Here is a 14,236-nt window from a genome sequence, read left to right as displayed (position 1 = left end):
AGTACTACCAACGTTGTATGCCTTTTTAGAAAATTTCTTCTAGTGGTAAGATGTATTTATCTTTTAATGCACTATTCTTTGCTTTGTAAATTTGTTTTAAAGTTATTTTTCACACCACTACATGTAAATGATTAAAAAGTTTATATAAAACGCCACTATATACATCATCTTTTGATATATTGGCAAATACTGAATTTAAAATATCGAAACTTTTAATATCTGTCTACCACATAAATATTTTATGAAAGCATAAAGTATTTTATAAAAAGCGTAAAGTGAGCAGCCATGAAAGTACTAAGGGACATTTGTTGAGTTCAGATTTTTAAACATACAGATACATATCTAGTGCCAACTCTCCCGGATTTTGCGAAAGATTTTATTTTCATATTTAAAGTGGTAGTAAATATATACTATTTTTTCTTTTATAAATTTAATTTTTAAATGATTTTGATCACCACTATTCTTACGAAAATTAAGCTTATATATTAACATGCGATACTATCATGGTTGTCAATTTAATTTTATTCAAATACAACGTATTTGTTTGCTTAAAATTGAAGTTTTAATTCCATTTTAATACCACTGGGAAAAATGATAATGGAAGGGATTAAAAGTTGGCAGGTCTGCAGATAGGTGATTAAATAATGCCAGCATTTTAACCAACTCTTTGTAAACAATCTTTCTTTTAGGATATGCTCCGTTTCTTCTTCAAATAGAGGTTTAACAAATTAATCGCGTTAAATAAATTAATCTAAAAGAAATGAAACAAAAAGACTGTTTTTAACTTAAATTATTTCTTCATTAGAAAACTTTAAAAATAAATTTTAACAACATTTAAATATTTTAATGTTTTGTTGCAAGAATTAAAAATAAACTAGCATAACACATTAAATATTTCTACGTTTTAATAAGATAATCTAATTCCTATTTGATATCTTAGTTTCTTTATTTTTTAAAATATTTCATACATTATAGTAAAATTTTGCTACAGTGCAAAATAAATTTGATACATTTAATATTCAGAATTTCAATAAGAATTCTCAAAGAAATATTTGTTAATTTTTGAACAAACAAGAACTCATCTATTTTGTTATTTAATATAACAAAGCTTTCATTAACTAAAACCGACTGTTTTATGATATGCTTTAATTTTGAAGTAAGTACACTGAAAAAACTGATATTTTTTCAGTTATATCTATTTAACTACATTTCTTTACAGTACATATTTATTTTAATCTTTTGAAATGATATTTAAACTATTAATTAATTAATTGTATACTAAGAAAATTCTGAAAATATTTGTCTCGTTACATTTTAAATTACTCATTATTTTGTTTGCTTTTGTGGAAATTTGCCTTTTTTTAGTATTAAAGAAATATCTCAAATACTCTATTGAAAAATAATTTATTTGCTTTGTTTTATTTTATAAAAGAATTGAATTCAAGAAGAATTATGGAACGAATTTTAAAAATCAAGAATTACAGAAAGAATAAAATTTGAAGCATAAACTTTATTTATTGAACGATATTAATAAGAACCATAATGATTTTTTTTATCACAAAACATACCGCACTTTGAACCTCATAAGAAAGCCGACTGCAAAGAATTTCAACGAGTTTAGAAAAAAGAAGTTATAGCTGATTATGAAAGACGAAATGAGAAACTTTTAACTCATAGTTATTATTTTCACTGCATCGAATAAAAATGAAATATATAATTTCAGAAAGAAAGATAAAAGAACTTAAAGATAAAAATAGTAAATACTTCAGTCATCTCCAAGAATATGAAAAAAATTATTAATAAAAAATATCGCGTTTAAGAATAGAAACTCGGTATTTCTACACTGAACTAGAGAAGTACAGTTTCCAAGAAGGAGGAATGTCGCTATATTTTAAGTTTCTTTTTAACATTGATTACTTGTACCCAAAGATGCCAACTTGCTCCGGACAGCAAATATATATTTTAAAGTGGTAGTTTATCAATTGTGATTCTTGGTTTAATAAATCCAATTTAGTACTCTTTTATCCACCTCTATTTCTAAATAATTCGTAGACTTATATAAATCACCACTTTGTTGTACTAATGACATGCTATACCTTTCAAAAAGCAAGCAAAAATAGTCAAATATTTGCAAAATTTACTCTGTAGCTATTTACCGTTTTTTTAATTATTTTGGCAAGTCTGGAGCAGTTGACGTCTCTGTACTAGGGCTTATGCTTATGTGAATTCTTCAACTAAGTACCTGCCCCGTCAGGGGCCCCAACTCATTCATCTCAGTGGGGTTGAGATAATACTGCCGAAGCAGATCTGAAGTAGGTGTTGAAATTTGGATAGGTGGGGTAAAAGTTCGTCAAGTGGCTGTGGTAGGCATGATGGAGAAAGTCTGTAGGCTAGGTCTTGAGAGATGGAAGGATTGAGGTGAGTAGTGAAACTACTGTCTCGTCCTTGAGTAACTCCTGAAGCTCTTTGAAGATTTTCAGGAACCTTGTAGCATTGGATAGAGAGTCTTTTGGTCTGCTGGTTGAAGCCCGATGGTTTCTCTTAGGCCGGGCACTGCAACCTGTAAAACAGGCTGGGTGATCGTCTTTACAGTTGGCACAAGCCGCTGGGAGAGAGGCTTCTTGCAGAGATAAGTGAAGTGAGCTCCTGCACACTTCATACAGGTAGGTTCGTTGGGGCTGGATTTCTATGTATGATCAAATTTCTGGCACTTATAGCATTGCCATTGAATAGCTAAGCGCTCTTCATAGAATTTCTCGATCTTAACTGGCACAGTCAATAAGTTCTTTACGTCGATGAATTCCCGATGTTCAGGGGAGTCTGGAAGTATCACTAGAAACAGGGGGAGGGGCTTGTAGCCGTCGCCACGCCTCTTTCTAAGCTGCTCGATTTTGATTGGACGAAGTCCATTCGCCTCGATTTCGTTCCGGAGACTGTCCGTCGGATGGTCTGCGGTGAGTCCTCACACGAGAAATCTGAGTTTTCGCGGCGGAATGCTAGGAGTTATCGGTGGAGAAGGCTCCATCGGAACTGGATCTGCAGGGATGTTTACTGGTGGGATTTCTGGACGGGCGGGAATAGGCGCCTTGGAATGACTGGCTTTGTGAGACTTTTTCTTCCTGGTCCTTTTAGTAGGTGGGGTCTTGGATTCAGGCTCCTTTTCATTTCTAGTCTCAGTTGCGGGATCCACTGAGGAAGATTCCACTGGTGGCTCGGAGATGGGGACTGTTTCCATCGGCACCGGTGTCGTTTCAGGAGGGGTAGGCATTTCTGTCTCAATCGGCTTTGTTGGATCACTTGGTACCTCAGGAGTCAGCTCATTAGTCTGGGACGGATTTTGCTCGAACACGAAAGGTTCTAGCTCAAACTTGTCCAATCCTGGATATCTTTCATTTCTGATACTCTTCAGGAGGTGGAGAGTGTATCTATCTCGTTCTGAGGAATACCGACCGCTATCAATTCCTTCGATGGCGTTACGGATCTGATTGTTGATTCCAGACACACTATCTAAGCAGTAGTCGTAACGGATGTAATACTCGAAAACACCGTTTTCGTTGGGCAAAGGATTACTCGGATCGGAAAAGAATTGACGGTAGTTCGGGACAGGCGGTGGAGGTCGCTGAACGGGCCGCCGACCATCGGTCGACCGCTTCCCGCCTCTGGCACATCGTTGAGTAGACATTTAAGCATAGCTTGAGGGAACGCAACCTACTCTCAGTTCGGTTGGTCTTGAAAATGAAAAATGTCTTTACTAGAGCCTGATTATCCATTTACTATATCTTTTTAAATAGCTTGTACGTAGTGGTAAGCAATTATTTTTTAATTCTTAATTTATTATTATATGTACTCCATTAATTTTGCCAAAAAAATATTTTCTAAAATTACGGAAATTCCGTAGTTGTTGAAGTGTGATATGTATACGATGCATAAGAGAATTATGATTAAAACCATTTGTCATTGCTACTAGGCATTTGAGGAAGTAAAAAATAAAATATTTAAACTCACTCAAAATACACTCTATAACAAAAAAATCGACGCACCAAGAAGGAGTTGTTCGATTGAAACGAAAATTGGTGGATAGGAAGACAATGTACAGAATAGTAAATGATTAAAATTTCAGAACAATTGAATAATTTATTGCAGAGTTACAGTAACAAGTTCAATAAGGTGTTGACCCGCCTCTAGCCTGGATACAAGCTGCCACACGGTGTGGCATAGACCGATAAAGCTCCTGGATGGTCTCTTGTTGTCTTTACTGCCGAATTCGATCCAATTGTCGAACGAGGTCATCAACAATCCGTGCCAGATGCAATTGCTTTCCCATCATATCCCAGACATGCTCGATGGGAGAGAGATCTGGTGATCAGGCAGGCCAAGAAAGAGTTTGACAAGCTTGCAGACAGTTCATAGCAACACGTGCCGTATGTGGTCTGGCATTGTCCTGCTGAAAAACCAGCCCAGGGCGCTGCAAAAGGAACGGTAGCCAAACAGGTCTTAGGAGGTCGTCGACGTACCGCTGTGCACTAAGTGTACCTCTAATGACGACCAAAGGGTGTCCGGCTGTTAAAGGAAATGGCACCCCAGACCATAATGGCTTGTTGAGGGCCGGTGTGGCGTGCAATAGTGAAGGCAGGATCCCCCTCTGCCCTGTGCGTCTCCAAACACGTCTTCGATGATCGTCAGGACACAGTTGGAAGCGGGACTCGTCGCTAAAGACTATACGTCCCCAGTCTTCATCATTCCAGCCATATCTGTTCAAAACATTTATGCATACGAAATTTCAAAGCAATCGGATGATTGCTTCTTGGTGCGATGATTTTTTTGTTATAGAGTGTATCTATCGAATATTGGAGAATAAAGTATCAAACTGTGATGTAATTTTCAAAACACTAAAAAAAATTTGCATTTTTCATATATAAAGAATTAAAAATGTGAAATGAGCTGTTAAATAGATGAAAAAGTGTTACCATAAAAGTATCCGGAACTAACTCATTCCAATTAGCGTTGAAGCAGGTTTTTCCTTTCTTTTAACCAATACTCATATTTTAAAGACTTCTCATAATATAAATTTAAATGATGTTCTTTCCTGTGTAGCCCAACAGTTAGAGCATCGGGCTTCGGTCCGGAGGAAATCGGTTTCGATCCTCAAAGCCGCCAAGACAAACCGAGTTTATGCGATATACGTACTCGTATGGTCTGTAAAATCGAAAAGTTCTACGGTCAGTAGCTGAGTAGTACCACGAGTACAGAGATTTGAGAAAAAAGGAGAAAAAAAACTCAGTCATTTTCATATCTATGTCAGAATTGTGGAAGTGGACCAATCTATGAGTAGTGACTCCATCTATCAGGGAGGTTCTCAGCTATACTATCTTTTCACCCTAGTGGTGCTCTTTTGTCAATAGAAAAGCGCTCCTTCCTGACTTAATTAGTAAGAACAATTGCTGATAATCTTGGTTTGCCCACGGATGTTTATAAGCGACAACAACAAAAGTATTTTCATATTTTTTTTCAACTTTTACAATATTGTAACTATTTTTATAGAGCTGTGGTGGCACAGGGCGCCATTGGCATTGGCCTCCCAATGAAACGATTCTGCTCCTGGCTGGCACTGCCCACAGTGAGGGCGTAAGATATCCTCAATAGTAGACGAATAGAGGTAGCTCATGGGTTAGATTCCCTTGCCGTCGTTCTAACCATGGCAGTTATTCGTGTTTTATCTCTCCATGTAACGCAAATGCGGATTATTTCCTTCAAGAAGTCCTCAACAAAAGCTAGTTCTTCCCAATACTTGATCCAGGAGTTCCCTTGTGTTCTGGGTAGAGTTCAAAATTACAAGGCTATGGAGTTGACCATTGATAGACGGAAACTCAGAATGGGGTCTGTTGTTCAACATCCCTTATAAAATAAAAACTATTCTTATCAATGAAATTGGTATTTGCTTGTTGTCCCCCCCCCCCCCAAATTAATAACGTTATGAACAATCCTGAAACTATTCTATTGTGACGGTATATTACATTTTGTAATATAAACCATGCGTAAAGGTTAAGTTATTTGAGAGTAAGCGTGTTATCAGTCTCAGTTCCTTACCAGAGCTTATTATTTTCAGAAATAAAACAAAGAAATATAATTTACAGCAATTTTTTTAAAACTTGGTAAGGGATAGAGTAAAGCGTTTAACTCATGATACCTAAAAAAGAAATTACTGCTAGTATCAACATAAATTTTCTTGTCAGTATTGGCATATTTATAGTAGCCTCGTGGAGTCCTAAGCTCGTGTAAACTACTCATTAATAAGAATACTCATCTTTAGGCCAAGGTAGCATGACTAGCAGGATGTTGGACTCGTACTCGGGATGACGGGAGTTGGAATCTCCCATGTTGGAAAGCCTAAGAGGAAAAGTGACCGATGAACGTTAAATTCGTCTGGGTCATAAAGTCCTCCAAGTTCCCATAACAAACCAATACATCTGGGGGTGCAGAATTGGAGATTGATCGCATTCTGGTTCAGCTCAAAATTACGTTCAGTGAATGAATGAGTGTATGAATAGGTCCGTCCTGTAATACGGGCTGTGAAATGTGTGTCTGAAATCGTATTCTTGGCCGTAGGTGCCAATAATACACATAGACATGGACACAATAATACAGAGATCAAATAAGACAATATCGTGAAACTTATCCATACTGATACATATCGTATATGATAATTTCGCGATACATTTTAATAAGCATAAGAAACACGGTAAGTATTATAGAGTATTATTGGAAATAATATTATTGCGAGTGAGAAAAAATTTCATTTACATAAAAATTATTAGCGAATATTATAAGTTAGTCAAATTGGGATGTCGCTAAATATAAATATTTTTGATAATAAGTACAAATATTAAAACTCGTTCTTACTTAATGATTGGCCACTGTTCGTGTTGATGAAAACTCTGAAAGGCAGTCCTCAACACATGGTCCTAAATAACCGATAAGTAAGTACCAAAATCAGCGGAAAATTGCAATGGGGAATAAATCTTTTGTTGAGTTTTTTATAAATCTTTTGTTGAAGTATTTGATTTTACCAACTTCAAGTGTGACAGATTTTTTTAAAAGTGTAATTTAGTTCTTTTTTTTTTTCTTTTTTTTCTGTAAGAAGGAACAAGTTTAACAAGCACGATTTTTTTTCTCGGAAAATCTGGTAAAAAATGATCGATTTTTTCTTTTTCTTTCTTTATTTATTTTTTGACAGAAAATGAGTGCATAGGCTTATTTTAAGCTATGTTTGTAATTTCAGTTGTGTGTGTGGGGGGGGGGGTGACAAGGGAACGACGTTTGGTGCGAAAGTTATAAAAAAATTACTTTACAAACAAAGCTTAAACAATTTGATTACAGGTTTATTTTGAATTTCGAAATATTAAAATCAAATTAAATCTATATATCTATTAATAATCAATTAATAATGAATAAATTAAATTAACATACCAAATAGATAATCATCAAAATGCACCGCGTGGTTTACACAAGAAAAACACTGCATAATGGTGTCATCTATGGTAAATAAATACATTTATTTAAAATCTATCCTATCCATTTCTAATAGAACGGATCCCATTAGAAATAAAATAACGCGAACAAACACAACGACAGGGGCATGTACAAATTTGCCGGTAACTTTCGCACGTGTCGTGCACTGGCAAATGCGTTAAGGGGTTAAAAAGAAAGTTTTGGTTTATATAAATATCTATGCACTTGTCTGCTGTGAAAGTAACACTTAAGAAAAGAAACACATGACCATAACGCATCGCATAATTAATGTTACTTTTGCCTTCGTCTTACCATTCCCTACGTAGCAGAAAAACGGGGACATTATTTACTCAATTGAATTTTAATAAGTTCTGGTTCTGACTATAAGTTTAAATTGAATGAAAACCGTGTTCTGTTGAGAGAAACCACGCATAATTTTTTAAGATTTTTTAAAAATTTTCATGATTCGAAGTGAGTTCAGAGAGATTTCATTTTCAGTGTCTACTTACTGAAAAGTAACGCCTACTTTCTGTTCATAGTTTTTCAGCGTCTGACTGTTTGGCGAATAGCCTTAATCAATATTATTGCTGCTGAACTCCGTGTAAGATAAGGTCTTTAGTTAAATTTAATCTAGTTGAAAAATATAGTTGACATTTCCCTACCTAGAGCAAGCACTTCCTGACCTAGAGCACTTTTTCTCTTCAATTCTCCCTCGTAGCATAATTCATTAGGTACGACGTTAACTAGTAACAACAACAATATTGAGATAGGTTATTTGCTAAGCAGTGAGTAGCTGTGAAACTGTAAATGGAAAATAGGCGTTACTTATCTTTATTTACCTGTGGATAATCATACTCTATTTCTATTGTTACTTAAATAACGACGAGCGTTTAGTGACAGGACGGTCTGCTATAATGCAAGGACCAAGCACTAATATAGGACCCTTATATCTATGGCTGGGACTAAAAATTGCTCGCAGAATATAGGGAAATTTTTACTAGATTTTTCGAGTTTCTGATATTTCAGAATCGATATAAAATGCATTCTGCCGTTTATTTTTTTTTATTATTATTTTTCGTTAGATGATTAACTGCAGGGTTTCCGCGGGAGGCAAAAAATTTGAAAAAGTGCTGCCTGATAAAATTCTAAATTTTATTAAAAAAAATTAAAATTATCAACTTTTAATAGCATAATTTTTTAGTTTACAAATCAAAGTAAATGCAAAGGCTTAGAAATGTTCTGGTTACTCAACCCTGATCGGCTCTCGCTGATTCATCCGATCTGACATAACTCTTTAAGTTATGTCATAATGACATGGCAAGGCATATAGTCTGTTATTCGGACGGCAAAAACATTAAAATGAAATAGTATGGTTAGGTTAGTGGTCCCACCATACTCCTTTTATTTTTAAAAATAGCTAATCTTTTTTTTTTTTTTTTTTTTTTTGAATAGTGATAATGAGTTGTTGTTAGTTTACGTCGCACTAGAGCTGCACAATGGGCTATTGGCGACGGTCTGAAAAATCCCTGAGGGTGATCCGAAGACATGCCATCACAATTTTGATCCTCTGCGGAGGGAATAACACCCCCACTTCGTTCGAGCACTTTAAGGTAGCGCAGTTTAACGAGGACCAATACCGCACACCCTCGGTCCCTACGCAGACTGATCCAAGTGGTCACCCACCCGTACACTGACCGCAGCCAGTGATGCTTGACTTCAGTGATCTGCTGGGAACCGTGTCTTAATGATCAGTCCACTGCGGGACCTTAGTTATAATGAGATTTTAGATTTCTTTGTATATATATGTTAAAAACAAATTTCAGAATGATGTGTTTCTTCCACTACAAATTTGCATAATGCAGATCGTTGTAATATTTATAAATTAAGATGCTACGACTTTCTGATCTCTGTAATTTTAATAGATAAAATAGTCATTAAAATATATTTCACAAAGGCCTTTATTACATTTATAATATGGAACTTTCAGAAGGTAGCTAGGTTGAACTTATTTCAAATATTTCTCAGTGGCGTTTTAGTTAGATTTTCCATGCGCATTATTCTAATTATTACTACATATTCATATGTTATTGATTATAAAAACATTGCTTTATTAGCAGAAGTTAAAATTTAAAAGGATCTGAAATTTGGATTTCAATTTTTATCCCATCCATATTATGAACAAGTCAAAAATATTAAAAAGTGTTTTCAGATGTGTGCATGAATTTTACTGCAATAAGGTTAACCATGGAAAATGTTAGAGGTGTGTTAATTATACATTTACATAAGGAGTAAAAGAAAACTATTTTTATTCTGCTTAACAGAAATGCTTTTTTTATGTTAACTAATAAATTTTTTTAATGGTTATCCTTAAATTTTTTTGTCTGCATTTAGTACAATGGAGAATTGACTCGTTGATTTGAATGTGAATTATTCCAAAAATTGACAAAACAACCAACAACAAAACAAGCAGCAGCAATATCAATAGACATCTAGTTCAATTTCTAGGCAAATCGAATAAAAATTCGCAGAAGTTATGGGGTCTGTTATTAGCAAATAAAACCGGGGATATTTCAAAGAGAAAAGCATTTGATCCTAAAATTCATTTTCAATTATTGTTCCCGAATTTAGATCCTCTCTAAGGTTGACTGATGTCCACTTTCGCCTCCAGCCAACTACGGCGCTGTTTAAATAACAAAAATAAATGATAATAAAATCGCAAATAAATTATAAAACGCCTTCAGAGGACGCTGTGCGAAGGGAGAAACATTTCATCGCAAATTCTCTTCCACCTCCATAACTAAATTTAAAATGTGGAAAAAGTGACTACAGGCGAACTTATAGTATGCCATGAATATTCATTTACTGAAAAAAAAATTTAAATATCAAAATACAAAAAAAAAAAATCAGTTCGTAATCCTCTAGCCATTTGTTTTTATTGTGATAATTTCTTTCTAGTAACTTCATGGCTTACTCAAAGTTTTTATGAACTCAGTTTTCAGCATTTTAAATGACTTATGGTGGTGGAAAAAAAAGAGCATTTGCGATAGAAAGTTTCTCCCGCGTTATAGCGTGCTTCGTTGTTGTTACTACTGCCACTGGGAAATACCAATAATCCTGTTTGAAATCAAGCGAATTTTTAAAGCAGTGCGTTTCTTGTTTTTCAACGGTGCCATCTATGACCAAGAATACGAATTCAGCCATGCACACGTAACAGCCCGTTTTACCAGGTGGATTCATTCCTACATCATTCTTTCATCCATAGATCGTATTTTTGACCTGAACCCGAACACTTAGTGACCCCGACTGATTTAATGTGCACCAATCACCATTTAATACTCGAGGGTTCTTCGGCCGGCGGGATTCGAACTCACGTTCTCACGAAAATGAGCCCAACTTCCTACCAACCAGGCTACAGCGTATAAAATAATTGGTCACAATTAAAATGGTAAAACATGAATAATATCTTCATATTGTCACCACGACGTTACTGTTTCAGCGAAGTTCGGTCAGTGAACTCGCTGTTACGAGGGTTGCTATTTATATTTCTGGCCTAATAATGAAAAAACAAATATGTAGGATCGAAATTGGTTTTATTGTTTTTCAAAATATTCTCCATGATGATCAATACACTTTTGCATGCGTTTGAACCAATTTTCAAAGCACTTTTTCCAGTCCGATTGAGGTAACTCCAAAACATGCGTTTTGAATGCATCAACCGCTTCTTCGAGGGTCGAAAATCGTTGTCCACGTAATTTATTTTTGATGTGTGGGAATAAGAAGAAGTCATTGGGTGCTAAATCAGGGCTGTACGGCGGATGACCCATCAGTTCGATATTTCGCTCCGTCAGAAATGCTTTTGTTTGAGTCGATGTGTGAGAGCTCGCATTGTCATGATGAAGAATGATTCGCCTGTTCTTCTGCTTTTTTCGAATTTCTCCGACAATGGTCAAACAAATGGTCGTGTACCATTCAGAATTGACCGTCCTACGTTGCTCTAACGCCACTGTTGCCACATGACCGTTAATGCCGAAGAAACAGGCAATCATTTGTTTCGATGTGCTTCTTCCTCGAACAACTTTTGTTGGTTTTGCCTCGTCTTAGAAGACCCATACAGTTGATTGCTGTTTTGTTTCCGGCTCATATGCATAGATCTATAATTCGTCACCTGTGTAGATGTTATACACAGCCTTTGATGTGTGTACCTTGAACGTATTTTTCGAACATTTCCTTGCACCAATCGACACGAGCCTTTTTTGAGCGTTTGTCAGATTATGCGGGATCCAACGCGAACAGATTTTTTTTACGCTCAAATGTTCATGCAATATTTTATTGATGCTAGTCATACTAATGCCCAAAGCCGCCTCTATCTCACGGTATGTCACATGACGATCTTGCTTAATCAGTTCACGCACAGCATCGATCTTTTCTGGCACAACAACGGATTTTGGACGACCTGCACGGGATTCGTCCTGGATCGAACATCGACCACGATTAAATTCGTTATACCAATTTTTTACAGTGCTGTTGGATGGCGCTTTATCGCTGAATAAAGAATTAAGTTCATCGAAGCACTCTTGTCTTGACAATCCACGTCGAAAGTTATGAAAAATAATGGCACGAAAATGTTCACGATTCAATTCCATTTTTTGAAAGAGAAGAACTTTTCAATTTACTGTCAACAACACAAACGAAGCTATAATGGTAAATCGACTGCTGAATTTATGTTTAAAAATATCAAACTTTCGATTAAAATCGTCTGCGGTCGCCTAGCAACACTTACTGTTGCCAAGGCCAGAAATATAAATTGCAACCTTCGTATAATTGTTCTAAGGAGGTATTGTTGATTTTCTTCTTTGAGCTGCGCACCTGGGCCGGGCAGCGATAGAAAATTAATAAACTGAAAATAACTTAATCTACGTTATCACAAGAAAATAATTTTTTACAAAGCGGAGCAAATTGGCATCTCTGTATTACCTAAATATCTGTTAGCGTGGGATTTCATTTCAAGTTCACAGCTCGTAAAAACTGATGAATTAATAATCATAAAAAAAACTTGCATATTGTTTGAATTTCTTTTTTAAACATATTTAAAATTATTATAATGAAAACGCAGCACTTCATTGAGGTGTTTTTAAGTTCCGACCAAGTTTATAAAGCTGTGTCTGAAAGATTTTTGTTTCGGCTCACTACCTTTAGAAAAAAAAATAATTCGTAAAACCTCAAATAATGATGGGTATACATGTTTTTAACTCTAAAAGATGGTTTAAATTCGAATTTCAGAAGCAAATTGACGTGTATTATTTATAAAAAAAAAACTACCACTTTTTATTAAAAAATAATATTTGATGTTATATAAATGTAAAAGTTTTACGTAATTTACGGTCGGCTTGAGGCACTTTGGTTCTGTGGTGTACAGACCGCCGTAGAAGCGGCAAGAATCACATGACGGTCAACCGTTATTGCTCGCAAAAAGTCGGATTTATTGCTAAATGTCATGCTTACCAAAAAGATACCAGAACCTTCTTCATTGAGAGTGCCAAAAGTTGACTTTTCACAATCCAATTTTTTATTAAATTCGTATTATGTCATAGCCGCTAATCCTCATGCATTCTGGGAATGATTTTATCTAACGCTAGGATAATTTATCTACGAAATACTCCAAATCTGTTTATCTAGTCTAGCACATTGTCTTTTTTACAAATAATAGTTAACAGAAAGAAGAAAAAAAAAACATTATTTTTTTTTGTCCAGACATTGATATTAATTAAAGATACTACTCATCCAGCCAATTAAAAATACTCTTGCACCAACGAAGCTCCATGTGTGAAATGCACAGGGACCCACCGAAGTTATCTCAGCCCTAAAGAAAGATCTGCACCTTAGGCCAATTGTGGCGGTTGCCAAAAATACAATTATTCGAAAACCCAATCAAGACAGCTTAAAAGCTCCTACAAACACAACATCAGATCTTAAAAGGCCTGTTTACACCAGGGCTAAAGAGAATAGAAGGGCTAGTTCCCTCCGCTCTTAGAGCTGAAACTACGATTTCCCTCCTCATGACGACACTGTGTCCACAGATCTCGGAGATCGCAAGCAAAGATATTATGATAACTTTGCATCTTTCACTTTGTAAAAATAATTTAGACTTTTTCTGGTTATTAGCTTTCAAACTTTACGTAATTAACACATTATTTCAGTACATAAACATAGTTCAAAAAAATTTTCTTGTTTATTATATTAAAAAAAATACCATTTTAAACTTATAAAAATGTTTTACTAGTTAGCGAAAATGACAACATAAATACTTTGTTTTAAAAAGTTCAGTTTTAACTTTAATTATTAAGAAAAATGAAAGCTTATATCGACACTTTTTTTATCTACATATTCTTTTATAACGATAAGTTGAGTTAAATTTAGAATCCCTGATTTTAAAATATGTCGTTAATAGCAATTTGTTCATACTTAATCATTAGGAAACATCAACCTTAAACGCTAATTACTGAAACAAAATAATAATTTAGGTTCATAATGACATTAGAAATTTTACAATTGCTTATAGATATTTAAATTTACGATGATATAATTTATAGATATTTAAATTCAAGAGAATATAATTTTTAAAAGAATCGTAAATATTTAGAATAACTACATTAGAAAAATAAGTTATGAAATTAGGAGAATTTCAACTGTACACTATATATTTTATTTATACTTTTTACTTACGTTT

This window comes from Parasteatoda tepidariorum, chromosome 4 (genome assembly GCF_982258835.1).
Source record: "Parasteatoda tepidariorum strain Cologne lab strain chromosome 4, Ptep-v5.0, whole genome shotgun sequence".
Classification (NCBI taxonomy): domain Eukaryota; kingdom Metazoa; phylum Arthropoda; class Arachnida; order Araneae; family Theridiidae; genus Parasteatoda; species Parasteatoda tepidariorum.
The sequence above is the reverse complement of the archived record's forward strand: the minus strand, read 5'-3'. Positions refer to the sequence as shown.